The 21,086-nt window shown below is 40.2% G+C and overlaps 1 protein-coding gene across 1 annotated transcript in view; it reads right to left on the bottom strand.

The window, feature by feature from the left end:
- LOC147350628 (uncharacterized) overlaps window positions 1-21,086 on the bottom strand; it is a 107,668-nt gene that overhangs the window by 11,069 nt on the left and 75,513 nt on the right. The window lies entirely within an intron of this gene.

The following is a 21,086-nucleotide window of genomic DNA, read 5'->3' as shown; positions in this document are numbered from 1 at the left end:
TACTTTTGATATTTCATCATTAGTTTTGAGCAATTTCATTATGGTGTGCCATAATGTAGTTTCCTGAATATTTTTTGTGCTTGGGGTTCATGACAGTTTGTGATATCTGGGTTTTTATCAAAATTGGAAAATTTTCAGCCATTAATTATTTTAAAAAATATTCCCTCCACCTCTTGAGGACTTAAAGTACTTGTATGTTACGTTACTTGTACTTTTCTTATAACTCACTGATATTCTTTCTTTTTTTTTTTTTTCTGTTTCATTTTGGAGCATTTCTATATATTCAACTTCACCAGTATTTTCTTTTGCAATATCTAATCTGGTATTAATCCTATCCAGTGTAGTTTCATCTCAAACATTGCACTTTTCATCTCTAAAAATTTGAGTTGGCTCCTTTTCATGATTCTAATCATATGTTCAATCTTTCCTCTAAATTTGTGAGTATATGGAATACAATCATAATAATGTTTTAATATCTTTGTCTACTATTATTGAAGATGTCATCTTCAGATTTCTAAGTTCTCTTTCTGTGCAGTTCTCTCTCCAGTATTCTGTCCTATGAACCCTAGCTACCTTGGGCTCTACTCTCTAATTCATCTCTTCAACTCATGGAGTCCACCAGGCACTGGCAATGTTGCCTCTGTGCTTCAGCCTAGAAATTCCCTCAAGGTAGTAGCTGGGGCAATTTTAGGGCTTACCTCAATTATTCCTATCCTATGTGGATCACTGTTATTTTCTGCTTAATGTCCAGTATCTTGAAAATTGTTGTTTTACAATATTTTTCTATTCTATTTATTTATTTTTCAGGCAGAAGAGTGAATCTGGTCCCTTTTACTCTACATTAAGTAAACATAGAAGTCCCCGATTATAACATTTTGATAAGACTTCCTTGGTTTTTCACTAGCTTTGCTTTATTCTCTCTTTAAAACTGGATATTTGCATCCTCATCCTTCTTTCTCTGGGGGAATCTCATCCCAAAGTTTCAAGTAAACAGACATTGCTGCTACTGCTGCTGCTAAGTCGCTTCAGTCCTGTCCGACTCTGTGCGACCCCTTAGACGGCAGCCCACCAGGCTCCCCTGTCTCTGGGATTCTCCAGGCAAGAACACTGGAGTGGGTTGCCATTTCCTTCTCCAATGCATGAAAGTGAAAAGTGAAGTCGCTCAGTCGTGTCCAACTCTTAGCGACCCCATGGACTGCAGCCCACCAGGCTCCTCCATCCATGGGATTTTCCAGGCAAGAGTACTGGAGTTGGGTGCCACTGCCTTCTCCAGCATTAATGAATCCCAAATTCTGTAATCACCTCAGTCCATTCTCCTAATTTCTAGATCTAACTACCCAATGGCTTACTGGTTATCTTTTTCTAGATGTCCCATAAGTTGCATGAGCTCAACATATACAAAATAAATAGCCCCCTCCTACATGCTCCTATCAACTCTTTATTTAAATCTCTTTGTAGCATTCATCATACAGCTCCTTGACACTAAAAAGCTTCTCAATAAATATGCTGAATTAAATTGAATCCCACAGATAAGGGGATCTGTCAGAGGCAGTGAAGACAAATAGTCTAAGCTAAAATCTATCACACTAAACAGGGTCTGGTCCTTCTCTCTGAAACAATGGATTGGGAAGCAGAGCCAGTCTGGGGTGCTGGCTGACTTTCCATCTCTGTTAACTGTGAAGGAGATAACTGGGATAAGCAAGGATGGAAAATTAAGAGGAAAGAATGGAAGGAAGCCAACTTCCTAGGCTCCAAAATGCTAAACACTGCCTCTTAGAACTGTGTCCAAGTTAACTACTCATATTGCTCCCTTCTGTGCTGAATATACCAAATTCATTATACATTGCTTTTTAAAGTGTTCTTGAGTCACTTTATGTGAAGATGCTTCTTTTCACCAATCATATTATAAATTTCAACTAGACATAACAACACTTATTTCCCCAGTAACTTTGAGAGACTTTAAGAACAAGGACCATGCCTCTTTATCATAATAAATGCATCTCAATAATAAGGACCATGACTCTATTTTCCCCCAGGAGAAAGATAATGCATAAAAATATTGTTTATCTATACAAAAAGTAGAGATACAGGACTACTTTGGGGTCTGAAGTCCACATCTGGTCGTAAACCTCATTTTCACACATTCCCTATCCATGCTATAGCCATGGTCCAATCATACTCAGAATCTGGGCTATTTCACTTTGGCAAACCAACTTCAGCTCGCCTAAAGCTTGTTTTCCAGGGAAATCCTGGCACAGCTTTTCTGGATGCAGACTTCCTGGCATGTTTTTCTGTCTTTAGGGAAAGTTCTCAGCATATTCTGCCTCTGTTCAAACTGGCTGGGTGGAGTTAAAGTTAACAAGAGATTTGAAGAGTAGGCCAGGCAGGTGTGAGGGCCTCTTCCAGCCATCCAAATAATAGACAATCTTTTCAATTATTTTGGCTGGTGCCCATGTCTTGTTCCTCTCAGAGAGGAGGCTGGGATGGCTCAGCACTCCAAATTCCAAGACCCAATGTTACAGAGAGTGTAAAATAATTAGACCTGCCTTAGAAGACTATTGTTATAAAGAACAGTCCAACTTCTCAGCAACCACACTTAACTCACATTCTGTTCTAATAAAGTTTAATAAAAATGTCCAAACTGAAGATGGAAGGCCAAGAAGTTTAAAATAAAGATTAAAAAATGATGTTTGGTAAACTAAAACAAACATGGGATATCATTACTTGCCTAAATTAACAATTTTTTTAACTGATAATAGCCAGTTATTGGCAAAAGTATGAAAAAAAAACAGTAATTCTCCCATACTTTAGGTAGAAATTTTTAAAGGGCATTTTGGAAGTATCTATCAAAATTTACTATAACTATGCTTTTCAACTCAGCAACTCCAGTTTCAATTATCTGTTCTTGAGAATTACATTCTCATGTACACAAAAATACACACTCAAGGATGCTCAATTCAGTATAAATTTTTCCTTTTTTAAACAAAAATTATTTATTTTAATTGGAGGCTAATCACTTTACAAGATTGTAGTGGTTTTTGCTATACATTGATATAAATCAGGCATAGGTATACATGTGTTCCCCATCCTGAACCCCCCTCCCAGCTCCCTCCCCATCCCATCCCTCAGGGTTGTCCCAGTGCACTGGCTCTGAGTGCCCTGTTTCATGCATCAAACTTGGACTACTGATCTATTTCACATGTAGTAATATAAATGTATCAATGCTATTCTCTCAAATCATCCCACCCTCGACTTCTCCAAAAGAGTCCAAAAGTCTGTTCTTTATATCTGTGTCTCTTTTGCTGTCTTGCATATAGTGTCATCATTACCATCTTTCTAAATTCCATATACAAAAATTCAGCCTAATTTTTTAATATTCAAAAGTTATAATCTAAATCCTCATTAGTAAGAGTAAGGGAAAATTATTCCATATATCCACATTATGAAACACTATACCACAACTCAAAAGAATAAAGAGTCTCTCTGTATTATGACATTTTCTGAGAAATGCTGTTAAATAACAAAAACCATTACAAGATAATATGGATAGATGATCACATTCATGCAAAAAGTAAACAAACCTCGGAACTCTATGTCTAAGTTTATACAAAATACACTTCTACAAGGCAGCACATCAAACTATTCATAGTATTAATGCTGGGACTCCAAGAAAGTGAGTGAATAGGGAACAGTGAGAAACGGGCAAAGAGAGAATTTTAAATTTTATTTTATACTTGCTTTAAAATTTAATAAAAAGGAACATTAATGAAAACTCCATGTCTATATACATCATCTCTGGAAGTGAGGAGAATTCAGATCCTTCTCAGAGGAAATGTTTTTCTAGTCTGACCATGTGGTAGAATTACTTGGGGAATTAAAAAAAAAATTGTCTCAACTCAGTCTCTGTAGGAAGTAGAATGCTGAGACTTTATTTAGGTGGTACAATCATAGGACAGTGAAGGTGAAGAGATAAGAAAAGTGGGCAAAGAGATACAAATTAATGTTATACAGTATTTCTTTTTGATGCTTACACTTCACAAAAAGTACTGACAATACAGAGCAGTTGCTCAATAGGACTTCTCCAGATATGTAGGGAGCAGCTACACCTCAGAACAGTCGACAGAAGAGAGAAGGAGGGGGAACCCAGACCCCCTCCATTAGCCAAGATTTGCCTCATGGTTAGGTGCCTCCCCTTACCATCAAGCCCAAGATTTCTGGGAGAAATATCAATAACCTCAGATACTCAGATATGCAGAGGATACCACCCTTATTGCAGAAAGTGAAAAAAAAAATTAAAGAGCCTCTTGATGAAGGTGAAAGAAGAGAATGAAAAAGCTGGCTTAAAACAACATTCAAAAAATGAAGATCATGGCATTCAGTCCCATTACTTCATGGCAAATAGATGGGGAAACAATGGAAACTGTGATAGACTATTTTCTTGGGCTCCAAAATCACTGCAGATGGTGACTGCAGCCATGAAATTAAAAGACACTCGCTCCTTGGAAGAAAAGCTATGACAAGCCTAGACAGCATATTAAAAAACAGAGACCTTACTTTGCCAACAAAGGTCCATCTAGTCAAAGCTTTGGTTTTTTCACTAGACATGTGTGGATGTGAGAGTTGTACCATAAAGAAAGCTGAGCACTGAAGAATTGATGCTCTTTAACTCTAGGGTTGGAGAAGACTTTTGAGAGTGCCTTGGATTGCAAGGAGATCAAACCAGTCAATCCTAAAAGAAATCAACCCTCAATATTCATTGGAAGGACTGATGGCTGAAGCCAAAGCTCCAATACTTTGGCCACCTGATGTGAAGAGCCAACTCATTAGAAAAGACTCTAATGCTGGGAAAGATTGAAGGCAGGAGGAGAAGGGGATGACAGACAATGAGATAGTTGGATGGCATCACTGATTCAATGGATATGAATTTGAGCAAGCTCTGGGAGATGATGAATAATAAGGAAGCCTGGCATGCTGCTGTCCATGGGGTCGCAGAGTCGGCATGACTGAGCAATTGAACAACAACAATCATCCAGCCCATGGCTACTTCAAGAAGTCATATCCCATGCCCTGAGGTTTGGCATTTTATACAAATCTACATAAAAAGAGAATAGACTTTGCAATAGCTGGAACTCAGCATATGGGTCATGAGATTCTTGCTCTTGGGATTTTATCTTGAGTGCCAGCCAGGGCAGGGGAGGTGGGAGTTGAAGAGATGGAGGTGGTGTGGGTGGGGTGTTCTGCAAGGATCTAGCAAAGATAAAAGTGGTACAACAAGGTCGGAGAGGCAAGAGCCTTCAGAAAGTTGAAGGAGATTAAGAAAAACTAAGATGGTAGATAAAAGCTTCTGCCCACTGTAATTCTATGGACTACATAGAATTACAACCTATGAACTACAACCCTATGAACTACAGCCCGCCAGGCTCCTCTGTCCATGGAATTCTCCAGGCAAGAATACTGGAGTGGGTTGCAATGCCCATCCAGGGGATCAAACCCATGTCTCCTGCTCTGAGGCAGATTCTTTACCATCTGAGCCTTTTAACCCTACTTATGACTAAGAAAATCAGAATGTCTGTAGACTTATATTATTTTAAAGTCTCCCTTGGTTATTTGAATATTCACCCAGCACTGAGAACCACTGCTCTAAAGCATCTATCAAAACAAACTTCCTGGAGCAAATTTCATATCATGGTGGCCTAATTTTTTTTTTTTTTTCCTTGCAACTAAAAAATAACAAAACTACCTAGATGGACATCTTGAGAGCCACTGTGCTTCAGAAGTTTAAGTTATTTCAGAGTAGTATTTCAGAATCTTCCAGTATTTCTGGAAGATACAAACATTTCATGACCTTGACTTCCTATAAGTGAAAAGGCCGCAGAAGTTCTTGATGCAAAACAATACACTTTTCCATTAGGTTGTATTTAAACAGCAATTTTACAAAGGGTAGGGAGAAACAGCAGGTTCCTCAGCTGCCCTAAATAGGTTTTGTTTGAAAAAGAATAATCAGTTCACTGCCTTGGATTTGGAGGGCACATCCTTCCTCAAAATGAACAATGTCACATTTTATTTTCTCCATATAAATTGTGCTCTAACCATGTGCATCCAGATGAAACCAAAACATGAATAAAGTGATTTCCTGGACTTTTCCTAGATATATATTTCTTGGTACAAACCTCCGTCTTTTACATTTGTACTCAATCTATTGCATGCTGGTTTCTATATGGATAAAGAGGAAGAAACTGCTCTGAAAAGAAGTTAAATATTGCAGTCAAATGCAGCTTTATTAGATAGCCTGATATTATTTGAATGCCTTTGCCCCTCATTCCATTTCCCCACTCCCAGCTGCCCCTTTGTCAGTTCAGCAATTAGAGTAAAACTTATCACAAGTGATGATGAACCTACCAAGAATAAAATATATATGGAGTATCTTGAGAGATACGGCATTTAGATATATTCCTTTTGCTATCTGGTCACTATTTTCCCCATCTACAAATGAAGGAGTAGGCCTTGATAACGTCTTCAGTCCTTTCAGTTCCGATATTTTACATTTCTAAATTCTTGGACCATTTACCATATGAATCTGTCAACATACACACTTGGCTGTGAATTCTGCCCACAAATTTTCCAAAGATTTAGTGGTCAAGAAAAATTATCTCAAAATAAAATAATCAAAATGTCTATTTAAAACAGGCGTGCATATTGGCTGCATTATGTGTTGCAAAACAATATAGAAAAATGTAGAACCTTCCTCTGGGAACTTACAATTCACTCTCTGTTATCAGCAGAGATAGAGGGAAAGGCAGTAATGACAAGAGAACCCAGATGTTGAAAAATGTATGCCAAGTAAATGTTTTAGAGTATATATTATGGTTTGGGGATTTTGAAGATTATTATTTATTGATGATAATCATGAACTAAATATGGATACATTTTTTAAAATGACAAATAATAATGATGACCCAGTTATTTATATCTAAAGCATCTCTTTCAGTCTGTTTATACAAATCAGCCAAAAAGTTTGTGAGATCTGCAATTTAGATTCATTGAGTGTTAGGAAGGCTTTCTACAGAATATGCATGTGAGGATCATTATTCCTGCACTTTTTATTTCATGTTCTCATAAGACCATTTGTTTCTCCTTTTTGGTAATTTAAAAAAATCACTGGTAAAGATATTTAATAACTATCATTCCCAATGGGTTATGAGAATCATGAGAACAGAGGTAAATGGTCTTATTTGCCTCTGGTTTCTCTGCAAACAGCACAGGGTCATGTATATAATGAATACCCATAAATATCTGTTACATCATTGTGTAAATAAGTCAATGAACAGATTATATCTACTTTCAGAAAAAGATTTGAGGTGGCTCACTATTAAGTATATGCTGACCATTTTAAGAAGGACATTGGATCAACAGCCTTGTAATGGTGCAGAAGGGGACTATAATTTGACCAGAACACTTGCCTAAAGATACTTACTGCTATTAAACACAAAATTTTAAGTCTGGGATATCTGGCAATTAAGTTATAAAAAGTAAACATCATTATGACCATATAAAAGAAGCATAGTGTTCTCTGCCTAAAGAGAAGAGCATGAAATCAGGACTCTTTTTATAAGTATCTTGAGGAATAACGACCAACATAATGGAAACATCTTCACTCACTTCATCTGAATGCAGAGCACACCAGTTATTCGGGCATCCAACAGACAGCCTGCCTTGACACACATTTTTCCCAGGTGAGTTGTGTTTGGCAAGCATTCCTTTAGCCTGTTTAGGGTTCTGTTCAATGCAAATCATTCTGATCCATGGCCTTTTTGTTGGGAATATTCTCAAGGACACTGAAATCAAGTAAGTGCTTTTCTGTGAAATGAGAGAGAACATTTTAAGGCTTTTGTGTCAAGTCAGAGGAAATTTTCATCATTTCTCTCAGCACATTATTGAAATTCAAATGTCCATTTTCAAATGTTTCACAAATGGCAATAACCACAAATAGGCTCATCCATAACTAGAATCACTCCAGTGCTCAAGGGCCCTACTGTCAAGATCTTCTTTCAGGGTAGTTTAAGCAGCTCTGAGTAAAATGGAACTCTGCTTTGACGAATTGTTTAATACAGTTTTAGGTAGATTCATGAGTGGGAGAAAACATATTAGTTTTAATAGAGTACATGGTGGCACAGAGGAAAACTTCAATATTATTACTGCATGTGTAATTTTATTCAGTCCAGTCTTTCTTTAACCATGGGACATGAAGATTATTTCCACCGTACAGATAAACTCACACATACATATTAAGCAACTGCCCAGGGTCACAGAACAAGTAGGTGACGTATTAGTACTTTCAAGTCCAACTATTTGAAACTACAAATTCTAAGCCTTTTTGTTACAAAATTCTTGCCTCCAAGAAATACAAGGTCTATTGTTTTTGAAATCCCTGAGTACCTGGCATGAATAACTTGGAAGACGAAAAATACTGCCTTTGACTATGAAGCATAGTTAACCCTTTAACAAATGACTCATTTTCCAAGCACATTTCGTAGTGCTGGAAAACAGTAGAAATTTCTGGTGATGTGTGCCATGTCTCCACTTAGAAGAGCCTATTGATATGCATCAGTAAGGATGATTTTTGTTGCAAGTAATGTAAGTCCCAATTTAAAGTATCCTCAATAATAAAGAGGGTATGGACTATCTGGTAGATAACTACAGAGTTGGGGTTAGAGTTAATTCAGCATCTCAGCAATATCATCATGGCAGGGGCTCTGCCATCTTCAGCATGGTTGATAATATGCCTATCACATTTATAATAATAATACTTGTTGAACTCCTATCATGTTCTTCTGCTGCTGCTAAGTCGCTTCAGTCATGTCCGACTCTGTGCGACCCCATAGACGGCAGCCCACCAGGCCCCCACGTCCCTGGGATTCTCCAGGCAAGAACACTGGAGTGGGTTGCCATTTCCTTCTCCAATGCATGAAAATGAAAAGTGAAAGTGAAGTCACTCAGTCGTGCCTGACTCTTAGCAACCCCATGGACTGCAGCCTACCAGGCTCCTCCGTCCATGGGATTTTCCAGGCAAGAGTACTGGAGTGGGGTGCCATCGCCTTCTCCAATCATGTTCTGCTGCTGCTGCTGCTAAGTCGCTTCAGTCCTGTCCGACTCTGTGCGACCTCATAGATGGCAGCCCACCAGGCTCCCCCGTTCCTGGGATTCTCCAGGCAAGAACACTGGAGTGGGTTGCCATTTCCTTCTCCAATGCATGAAAGTGAAAAGTGAAAGTGAAGACGCCCAGTTGTGTCTGACTCAGTGACCCCATGGACTGCAGCCTACCAGGCTCCTCCGCCCATGGGATTTTCCAGGCAAGAGTACTGGAGTGGGGTGCCATCGCCTTCTCCAATCATGTTCTAGACAGTTCTAAATGTTATACAAGCATTTCAACTCAATTGATTCTCTCAGCACTCCTATAAGATACCACTGTATTGAAACAGATAAAGGCCCTTTATGGACATAAGATAGCTGCAACAATGCCAAATATCAAAGTGGACAAAATGACAACCAGGAATAAAGAAGGATGTTGTCTCCCATATGCTCTTCTTTCCAGAAGCCACTGAGCAGACTTTCTCCAAGGTTCCATACTCAAACTAATCACCAGCAAGAGGAATGAAAATTATCACAATTGTCTTGAACAAATTATGACTCACATAAGTTCCTCTGGAGTGGAGGCCACCCCACACCCGATTTCTTCAAGCACATGGCCACCAAGGGAGGTGACACCCAAACGAAAGCTGGACTCAGATGCTATGACCAACTTCTTCATCTCCACCTGGATAGGGAACATCCTTAGACACCTTCAGAGCTGACAGGTTTCTCATAAAAGATGGGCACACTGGATATATCTAGAGGTCCTGTTCCTTGGTAAATACTAGAAGTAATCTGCTTGAGCAATTGTAGAAGTTCTAAAGAAAGCCAGGATCTGAGTTTTAACAAAAAAAGTATGAGCTCTTTCAGGAGACAAAAGTCAAGGTCTGAGTTTCACCAGTACAGCATGACTTGAAGTAATACCATTTGGAGTTTACAGAGGTGAGGAAAGAAGCCCCAGTGTGACTGTAAAGCGTGCTGCAGAACAGGAAACATTCCTGGTGGGCGACATCATGCTGTATTAGGTAGATTTACTACATATCCCTGCCACCATGCCTCCAGCAATGGCAGAACTCCCTCAATCTGCACTAAGATGCATGTATGTTTTTGTGTAGCAGCTAAAAATATGTGCATCTTCAGAGAGAGCAGGTACGTGGGTAAATGTGTGTAGAAATTTCCCCAAAACTGCAGGTGCCTTATTGCTGACTCGATCGTATCCCCTTAAAATTTGTATGTTCAAACTCAAACACCCCGTACCTCAGAATGTGATTCTATCTAGAGATAGGCCTCTAAAGAGGTAATTAAGATAAAATGAGGCCAGATTTCTTACAAGAGGAGGAGGATGGAACACAGAAACAATGACTGAGAAAAGACCTTGTGAACAAGCGGGAGCAGACATCCATTCACAAGCCTCAGAATGAAACCTCTGAGAAACCTCAGAATGAAATCACCCTTGCCAACGTCTTGATATTAGACTAGCCTACAGAACTGTGAGAAAATAAATTTCTACTGCTTAAGCCATTTAGTCTGTGATATTTGTGAGGGCAGCCCTAGCAAACTAACACACCTATCAGTTTGTACAAGATAAAAGCGTATACAAAATACATCATATATGGAATGTTGGCTTTTTACAAATGACTGGTTCTTCCTTAAATCTTTCCTCCTAAACATATTTCAGAATGAAAGATAATGTAGTTGAGTAATAGCCGTTTGACTGGTTTAGCTATTTTAACTGAATCAGATAAACTCTGCAGCCAATTGGGAGTGTTGTGCAAAAACTAATATTTTAAACAGCCCTAATATGTGACCCAGACAATATCTTTCCTCCTAAGCTCTGACTCTTGAATCTATGAAAACATTCTGGTCACCGACAAGGACGTAAAACCTACCTCCTCCTCCCACAAAGAAATTAGAGATTCCACTGGAGAGATGAGAGGTTAGGTGGAAACTAGTTTAATTATTCCGCAAAGAATATATCAAAACTTTCTTTTAGCCTTTCTATTCTCCCTTACATCTTTTCTAAAGATTGACAGCTTTGGAAGTCATCTCTCTTTTGCTTCCCTAACACCACTCATGCTGAAGGTTCACCTACTCTGGATGCCCCCAGAAAAGCCAAATCCCCAATTCCCTCTTCCCTACTTAGCAGCAAAACTTTTCTCTCTTCCTCTGAAAACCTGGATGCCGGATGATAATACCAAGGCCCTGAGACTCCAAAGTGAATTTATCAGTGCATTTTCTCAAAAAAGCCAATGTTTCATTATAAGAAGTTCTGATACCAGCTCAACGTTGAGATAATAAAATTATTTTCCTATCTTTACTCATAAAAAAAAATAAAAAGAAAGCAAATAAAAGAAAATGTAGCTGAATACAAGATACTCCAATTTCCTTGTGTCAGAGAAGAAAGAGGCTTGTGTTTTGTGGTCTAAATAACAAGGACAAGCCTAGAAAACAAAAATAAGCAAAATCACATAGCTGTGCCTAAGGGTCAGCTAATCCCATTTCCAGAGACAGAAAAAAACATTGCTGTTTTCCTTTTGAATTAACATTAACTTACATTGCAAGCGCACACGCGCACACACACACACACTTTATATTTAGAAATGTTTTAGCCATGACTTCTCTGCAGGGGTAAGTGCCTTAATTTCCTGCAAATCATTGTTAAGTGTCTAGACAGGAGAAGTGGAAGCAAAGATAAGAGATCCTGAATTTCAACAGAGGGCCATCAAGCTAAATCCAACTCAGCTGTGCTTTTTCACTTGGCAACAAGTGATAACCCTGATAGCCACATTATCTTCCCTGTTGCCTTTGACTTCTGATAAGAAAGAGGAAAGTGGGAAACAATGATGAGCTTTAATGATAAACACCCCTGGCCATGCATTTTCCTCGGTCTTTTACAGTTAACTGAACTTCAGAGGAATCCCAAACCCTACAGGTCTGTCTGGTATCTGGAGAGGTCTATGAGCATTTGAAGCTACAGATTAAGATGAACAATACTTTAAAGGGTTTATGACTTGTTTAGTGCCTTAATTTTAAATATATTAAAGTCAATCAAACATGCTTTGCAGAAATTCCTAAAGTCTAAATATACTTTGTGAAAGAAGGTTTTGCAGTGTCTTAATCTTTAAGAACTGGGCATGACCTCAGAAGTCAGGATCATCCTATACACATATATTAAATTCACTGTGAGAACACCTGAGATCAGTATAAAAGTTTCTTCTCTTGGAAAGATTCAGAGAATACCTTCCCTAAGGACCCAATCTTTGACTCTGTTACATGAACATACAATTTGTCCAATCCAATCCTCATTCAATCATACATTCATCAACCCCTTCCTTGGGTGTCTTAATGAATGGGGTAGGGGTTAAGTGGGTGGGTAGTGGAGTAAAAACTAAGTGGAGTTTTTACTTAGATAAAATTTAGAATAAATGATTCCACTATCCACCCTAGTTTAGAACTCTGTGAATCATTACCGTTCACTAGCTATGTGAATCTGAGCAAGTTATTTAGCCTCTTCTGCCTCAGTTTTCCTATCTGTAAAACAGGGATACTGACAAGTCTTATCTCTCAGGATTGCTGTGAGGGTTAGAGAGTTATAGTTGCAAAACACTTAGGATAGCATTCTGCATATAGTAATGAAGTTTAATTATCACTATTTTAAGTTCAAAATAGCACTCTTTAATCAAAAGAGGAAAAGATGAAAATAATTTTGTAGGGATGATGGCAAAGAAGAGAAATTCACCAACTACCTAATTTAAGAAATAAGAAAACACAGTGGTACATAGTTTATTTCTAGGACTTGTCTAGATATTAATATAATTATAATAAGCTTCAGCAGTAACTTGCACTAACTTAGGTAAAACATAGACCAAATAATGAAACAGTCTGGTTTGAAGGATGGTACTAGTCCAAAGAAAAGAGGTCACTATGGACTGAAGGGGCCAGACAAGACTTCATGGAGGAGGCGTGACATTTCCTGGGCCGTGTTGAATAAGCAGGATATGGATGAGCAGCTGGAGAGTTTACTGAGGGAACAGCATTAAAATCAGAGAAGTGGGAACCACTGTGACACAGGCTGCACCGTATTATTTTTATCAGTCAGTCGAGGAAGAAGACTTGCCATCATCCTCATTCTCTGCCTTACAGCTTAAAGGCAGAACTCGGCACAAGGTCCAGGCTGCCTCTAAGGTCCTCCTTTCCAGTAGATCTTATACAATCTACCCCAACTCAACCTGCTTTCAACACCACTGCCTTCTTGTCTCTACGCTTTTCCTAACCATCAGTGTCCATCTCAATTTCAACTATATCCCCATTCTTTTCAGGTAAAACCAAATTTCTTAGTCCAATACTCAATGCCCTTTACAATCTGACTCTAAATTGCCTTTGGTTGCATCCCCCAGTATAGTGTGAACTCCGTGCGTCCATTTAATATGTGGATTTTTTCAACGGTAAATACTATAGAACTACACAATCTCAGGCTGGTTGAATCTGAGAATGCAGAGCTATGGATACAGAGGAACTGGGGATACAGAGGAAGTGAAGTGCATATATAGAGGGCCAGCTATAAGTTATATGCAGATTTCTGACTACACAGACATGGTTGTTTGCCCCTAAGCCTAGAGTTTTTCAAGGGCCAGCTATATACCTTGCCCCTTTTTTTTTCTCACAATTCTTCCATCTAGTCTTTCTTTCACACTTCTGTCAAACTCTGATATAAATTTACCTCCATTCTCTTCCTAACCATCTTATAATTATTATATCTGTGCATAATTTGTGAACTTTCTGGATCTTTGCCAATTTTCTAATTCAGTTAAATTTTTCGCTGACTTTCCAATCTCTTCACTAACTTCCTTAACCACCACATTTTCTCTCTCATGCCCACAGAACACATCTGTTCCATTTACCAAGCAAGCAAATTTGCAGTATTCTTTCAGCTAGAATTTTATATTATTATTTAAATTGGTGTTGGTGGGTTAGTCACTAAGTTGTGTCCAACTCTTGTGACCCTATGGACTATAGCCCACCAGGCTCCTCTGTCCATAAGATTTCCCAGGCAAGAATACTGGAGTGGGTTGCCATTTCCTTCTCCAGGGGATCTTCCTGATGCAGGGATCTTCCCAACCCATGGGTCGAACCCGGGTCTTCTGCATTGCGGGTGGTCTCCTGCATTGTGGGTGGTCTCCTACATTGCAAGTGGATTCTTTACCAACTGAGATAGCATCACTGACTCAAGGGACTCAATGGACATGAGTTTGAGCAAACTCCAGGAGATAGTGAAAGACAGGGAAGGCTGGCATGCTGTAGTCCAGTCCAGTTCAGTTCAGTTCAGTTGCTCAGTCATGTCTGACTCTTTGCAACCCCATGGACTGTAGCACACCAGGCTTCCCTGTCCATCACCAACTCCTGGAGCTTACTCAAACTCATGTCCATTGAGTCAGTGATGCCATCCAAACATCTCATCCTCTGTCATCTCCCTCTCCTCCTGCCTTCAATCTTTCCCAGCATCAGGGTCTTTTCCAATGAGTCAGTTCTTTGCATCAGGTGGCCAAAGTACTGGAGTCTCAGCTTCAGTATCAGTCCTTCCAGTGAATATTCAGGACTGATTTTCTTTTGGATGGACTGGTTGGATCTCCTTGCAGTCCAAGGGACTCTCAAGAGTCTTCCCCAACACCACAGTTCAAAAGCATCAATTCTTCGGCACTCATCTTTCTTTATAGTCCAACTCTCACATCCATACATGACTACTAGAAAAACCATAGCTTTGACTAGATGGACTTTTGTTGGCAAAGTAATGTCTCTGCTTTTTAAAACACTGTCTAGGTTGGTCATAAGTCTTCTTCCAAGGAGCAAGAATCTTTTAATTTCATGGCTGCAGTCACCATCTGCAGTGATTTCGGAGTCCAAAAAAATAAAGTCTCTCACTGTTTCCATTATTTTCCTATCTATCTGCCATGAAGTGATGGGACCGGATGCCATGATCTTCGTTTTCTGAATGTTGAGTTTTAAGCCAATGTTTTCACTCTCCTCTTTCACTTTCATCAAGAGGCTCTTTAGTTCTTCACTTTCTGCCATAAGGATGATGTCATCTGCATATGTGAGGTTATTGATATTTCTCCTGGCAATCTTGATTCCCACTTGTGCTTCATCCAGTCTGGTACATCTGCATGATGTACTCTGCATATAAGTTAAATAAGTAGGGTGACAATATACAGCCTTGACATACTCCTTTCCAGATTTGGAACCAGTTTGCTGCAGTCCATGGGGCTCCAAAGACTTGGACACAATGTAGTTTTACTGAGCAACAGCATTTCAGTCGGAGGGTCTTAGCTTCCAATCTGGGTAGTAGGTTCCTTCAAATCGTAACTTGTATCTGACTCTTCTTGCGAGCAAAGTAGTTGATTAACCACTAGAGATGACAAGAACCTGGAAGGTCAATTTACAAGACTAACTTATTAAACTACCCAAATAAGGACAAGAAAAGCATAAGGAAAAAGAATAACAGTTCAAGATTGGTAGGTTATAGATAAGGTTCCCTGGAAAATATACCATGAGATGCTGAGGTTTTTATTGCTGGTGTTCTGTTTTATTGTTGTTGTTGCTTTTGTTCTGAAACTTGTACTCAGGAAATTACTACTCTTGGCTCAATACCCCTGGGACATGAGGAACAAGGGTGAAGGATGACGCCTGGACAGAGGAAAGAGTGAGAGGTTAAACTGTGCTGCACCTGTAAGAGGATCTTCAGTCAAGTTCATGGGGAGCTCTGGACTGGGATGGCCACTGAAGCAAAAGGGCCAAGTCTTGGTACATCCACTTAGACCACTCTTTGAATGTGTACTGGATCTCTGAACATGTACTGGAGCTGAGGGAAGGTAATAACTTTGAGCAAGGCTATTCTTGGCAATTCCTGGGGAGGGATGCTGCTGTGAGCTGTCAGGAGCCAACACTCCTTGGCTTGGTCCTAAAGGCAGAGCCTGGTGCTTTACCACAGTATTCGCCACTGTGTTGGGTAAGATGATAGCATGAGGTGCTGGCCTTCTCACTTCCACCTCTGTGCCTGCCACTCAGCTCTGCCTGGGATTGTTCTGTTCTCTGGCTGTTATTTCCTACATGCCTGACCTGACTAACCATGTTCATCTGCAGATCAAAAATCAAGTCCTTAATAAGTCCTCTCTTTCTGGCAGTTTTTTCTTCCACTTATCACAAAGAAAATCGCAAACTGTTTATTTACTGGCCTGGCAACTAATCAGTGTCCAAATCATCAGCATTCGCTCTGGAATTAATAAGGAACTATTCCATCAGATGTCTTCTAGAATCTCAAGTGAAGGGCCTCTCTAGAGATTGAGCTTTCACTGGATCTGTTCTAGCTGAAACTGATAGGATAGCCTGAAGTTTTAGCCCTTCCCAGAAACAGCAGCTGACCAAACACAGAAATATCACAAAGCCAACAAGGAAGCGCTTGTGTGAGAAAAACTGGCTTAGCAAAGGGAAACAAGGAGACAGTCTGCACTAACGTGCTGATCCGTGACCGCCTCGAAGAGCTGACGGTTTTCACTTGGGTGGCCCTTCCTCCAATCCATCACCCCGACACTGCCACTTCTCATATTTACATCTTTTGTTATTGATGATAATGACGGTGATGATATGAGAAATTTAACAAATACAGGAAAAAAAACAAGAATAATGAAACAAACATTTAGGTGTCCGCATCCCAAAATTCACTATTGTTAACTTTTTGCTATATTTTCTTCTGTTTTTTTAAATTAAAAAAAAGTTATAGGTATAATTAAAATTATCTCTTTTGCTACTTTCCATAGTCAAAATCATGATTTTTAATGTGCATCTTTCCTGCTTATTTTTAATAATATTAAATGCATATGTTAGTATCCATGAAAGTGCAAAACACTGTCATGCATGATTTTCAAGTTGACATCAATGGTATACTATATTGCACTTTGCTCTTCTTCATTAACTTTTTTTGAGAATTTTTCATATCACTTTATACAGATTTAGTTCATTTTTAACTGCTTATGATAGTTCATCTAAGAATCACGTTACAATTGATTTATTTGTCCTTATACTGATGACCACTGAAGTAGTTTTCAAGCTTCTCCTTTTTGTGCATTTTTTTTCTGACTTCCTTGACAGCTCAGAATGAATGAAAGGTCTTTTTTTTTTTTTCAATTTCTTGCTGAGATTGACCAGGCCTCCAGAGAAGAATTCCTGCTATATCTTTGTTCTTTGCCCTTCTCCCTCAGTCCTGACAAATACCAGGTGCTGGTTTCAAGAATTCTCATTGTTTTCTGAGTTGGTTCTGCCAATAGTTTTCAATCCTAGCCAGACCTAAGGAACAGATTATAGAAGTGATGACTATGGGCAAAATTAATACAGTTCACTGGGCCTCAAATAAAATTGGAGTTACCTCTGGAAATTTATCCCAAGAAAATAATTCAAAGAAGAAAAGTCATCTATACACATGAAGATTTTCATTATAAAACTGTTTTTAAGATTTATTTACTTATTTTGGTTGCACTGGGTCTTGGTTGCTTTGCACAGGCCTTCTCTAGTTGCAGCGAGTAGGGGCTACTCCTTGCTAGGGTGCATGGGCTTCTTATTGTGGTGGCTTCTCTTCCTGTGGAGCAGGCTTCAGTAATCGCAGCACATGGGCTCAGTAGTTGCAGCATGCTGGCTCAGCAGCTGTGGTGCATGGGCTTTGTTGCCCCATGGGTGACACGTGGAATCTTCCTGGATTAGTGATTGAACTTGTGTCCCCTGCACTGGAAGGTGGACTCTTATTCACTGTGCCACCAGGGAAGTCTTATAAAACTGTTTTTCATAGGAAAATATGAAAAATAATCAAAATAGTCAATAATGCATATCCTTATATAAATCATGGCATATTGACTCAATAGAGTATTATTCATTCTTTTACAATGATGATTCTGAAAACTCCATATTACATGGGATAAGTGAAATTGCTCTATCTAACTCAAAATAGTTGAATATCAGCACTTTCACATGATCCAAACTAAGACTAACAGAGAAGGACAGATGATGGCATAACAGCTACAAAATGTATAAAGCCCAGGTGGCCCAGTAGGTATGGAATCTGCCTGCAATGCAGGAAACACAGGAGATGCAGCTTTGATCCCTGGGTAGGGAAGATCCCCTGGAGGAGGAAATGGCAACCCACTCCAATATTGTTGCCCAGAAAATCCCATGGACAGGGGAGCTTGGTAAGCTACAATCCAAAGGGTTGCAAAGAGTCAGACACGACTGAGTGACTAAGCACACATGCAAAATTACATCTACAGTACGTGCAAATATACCTGCATTTGGATAAGAACTTGAAAGAAGCACAACAAATTAAAAATGGTTATACTGAGGAAGGAGAGTGGAAGAGAACTAAAATTTATTAAACTTACATATGCAAGACCTTATCTATATTATTATTTTAACAAACACACAGGAAGCCTTTATTATTCCCATCTATAGATGGGGAAGAGCTTCCCTGATAGCTCACCTGGTAAAGAATCCTCCTGTAATCATAACACCTCAGTTCAATTCCTAGGTCACGAAGTTCCCCTGGAGAAGGGATAGGCTACCCAATCCAGTATTTTTGGGCTTCCCTGGTGGCTCAGTCAGTAAAGAATCCACCTGCAATGTGGGAGACCTGGGTTTGATCCCTGGGTTGGGAAGATCCCCTGGAGGAGGGCATGGCAACCCACTCCGGTATTCTTGCCTGGAGAATCCCCAGGGACAGAAGAGCCTGATGGGCTTCAGTCCATGGAGTCACAAAGAATGGGACAAAAATGAATGACTAAGCACAGCACAGTACATAGATGGGGGAATGGTGGTTAAGAGTTATTAAGTAAGTAGTTTAGTGTCAAGTCGATCGGAGAAGGCAACGGCACCCCACTCCAGTACTCTTGCCTGGAAAATCCCATGGACGGAGGAGCCTGGAAGGCTGCAGTCCATGGGGTCGCTAAGAGTCGGACACGACTGAGCGACTTCACTGTCACTTTTCACTTTCATGCATTGGAGAAGGAAATGGCAACCCACTCCAGTGTTCTTGCCTGGAGAATCCCAGGGATGGCGGAGCCTGGTGGGCTGCCGTCTCTGAGGTCGCACAGAGTCGGACACGACTGAAGCGACTTAGCAGCAGCAGCAGTTTGGTGTCAAGTCGATAGTCCTAGAGCTAGAATCTGTATCCAGGCCTCTTCCACTCCAAAGCCTGTGCTCTACCCATATTCCTCTCTGGATGAAAGAACATCCTTTCTTTATAGTTCTCGTATTATTGTTTGTATAAGTATAAATTCAAATTAAAAATTCCCAAAGATTGTGAGGATAAGGAAGACAGGTTGGAAAACATCTCTCCCTGGTCCCAACTGATCTAGAGAGATAGGGCACCTACTAGAATCATTCTTTGATCTTCTAAGCTTGCCCTTAGGGTTCCTGGTATAGAACAGTCAGCTGCTGGTAAGAGGGTGACAATCAACAGACAAAGCCAATTGAGTTGGGAATGGGATAAGCCATGTACTGCCTAAGGCCACTTGATCAAAGCTCTTGAACAAAGAGACCTCAACTATTATATGAAGCTGTTGAGAGTAAGCTGAAAACCATTTGCAGGCATGTGGGTGTTCTCAAGGAGACGCTTCCAAATTCCAGCCCCAGTCAAGTAACAGAGGGACGCTAGGCTGGGAGTCAGGACTCCTGGGGCCCCTAATACAGCTCCTGAGCAGATGTGTACCCCTGGGCAAGTCACCCAGGTGCCCAGTTCTATCGGACGCAACATGAAAGGGCTTGACTCTTCCAGCACTAAGTGCTTCTCTGGCTCTTTCTTCCTATCCGGAAAGAAGAGTTCCACAGTCCACTACCTGGAGAAATCGTTATGTCAGATGTCTGAAGGAAGTGCTTATTCCTCTTAACCTTCACCCTTTCAGAAAAGGGGGGACCTTCCACCAACAATTCTGTTCTTCTGTCCACCGACTCCCGTCATCATCACCTCCCTCTCTAGGGAGTTCCCAGAAAGGCTGTATCCTGGGTCTAGTGCATGGAAATACTCTGCTATAAAGGTGGCATGCAGGCGCCACCAACTCTCAGTGCAGCCCACCTGCCAGCAAGTAGGCAGGGCTGCACTTTATGCTCCTGCTCTCAGGCAGAAAGCATATCAGGTCAGGCTGCAGCTCTGCCTCCAATGGAAAACCTAGAGACACAGACGTTCTGTCTGGCAGTTACCATCTACAGCCCTCCAGGTAACCGGCTGGCTAAACAGACCCCAGAGTTTAAACTTGGGGTGTGGGGAAGAGGAAGAAGCATGATGCCCCATTATAATATCAAGATCAGTCTGTATATTCCAGCAGTTTCAGTGGGGCCAAACTGGGGGTTCATAAGCTGATCCTGGAATTTGATCTTCCTCAAGTTCCTTGTATCTGTTTGCCACTGCTTGAAAAAAAAAAAAGGTTAATTTGCATCCCAAAACCTCAAATACAGAACCAAAATCTGGAAGAAAAACCAGCTCAGGATCAGGCATAACCTCCTCATCAAACTGTTAGTGTGAAAATGAGAGAATGAAGGGATCAGAAGAGAGATGGGAGAAAAGTGGATGGCAGAACTGAAGCAAAATTATACAATTAAGCTCTGGGAGAAAGAGAGCTAAATTAAAAATAAGAATGCCAAACTGAACTTCAGGGTCTCAGGAGAGACCGAGATATGGGTCAGTAAACCAAAGACCAGCCAGGGATGTGTTCTGGTTCCCAGAGCACCAGTACACAAGTAAACAGACTGGGGGTAAGAGCTATAACTTTGTTTATGGGGCTGCGCTGGGAAGTGGGAGGGCAGGATGGACAGGTGCCTATACACCCTTGCACCTGAAATCAAATGCCACCATCACCAGACTGTAGACAAAGCTAAACCATATACGCCCTCAGGTTTTCAAAGAGCAGAACAGATATCGTAATAGC

The sequence above is a fragment of the Bos grunniens genome, chromosome 20 (assembly GCF_055505025.1).
Source record: "Bos grunniens cultivar Pamir isolate PY7600 chromosome 20, Bosgru_T2T1.0, whole genome shotgun sequence".
Taxonomy (NCBI): domain Eukaryota; kingdom Metazoa; phylum Chordata; class Mammalia; order Artiodactyla; family Bovidae; genus Bos; species Bos grunniens.
This window is presented reverse-complemented; position numbering and strand designations above follow the sequence as displayed.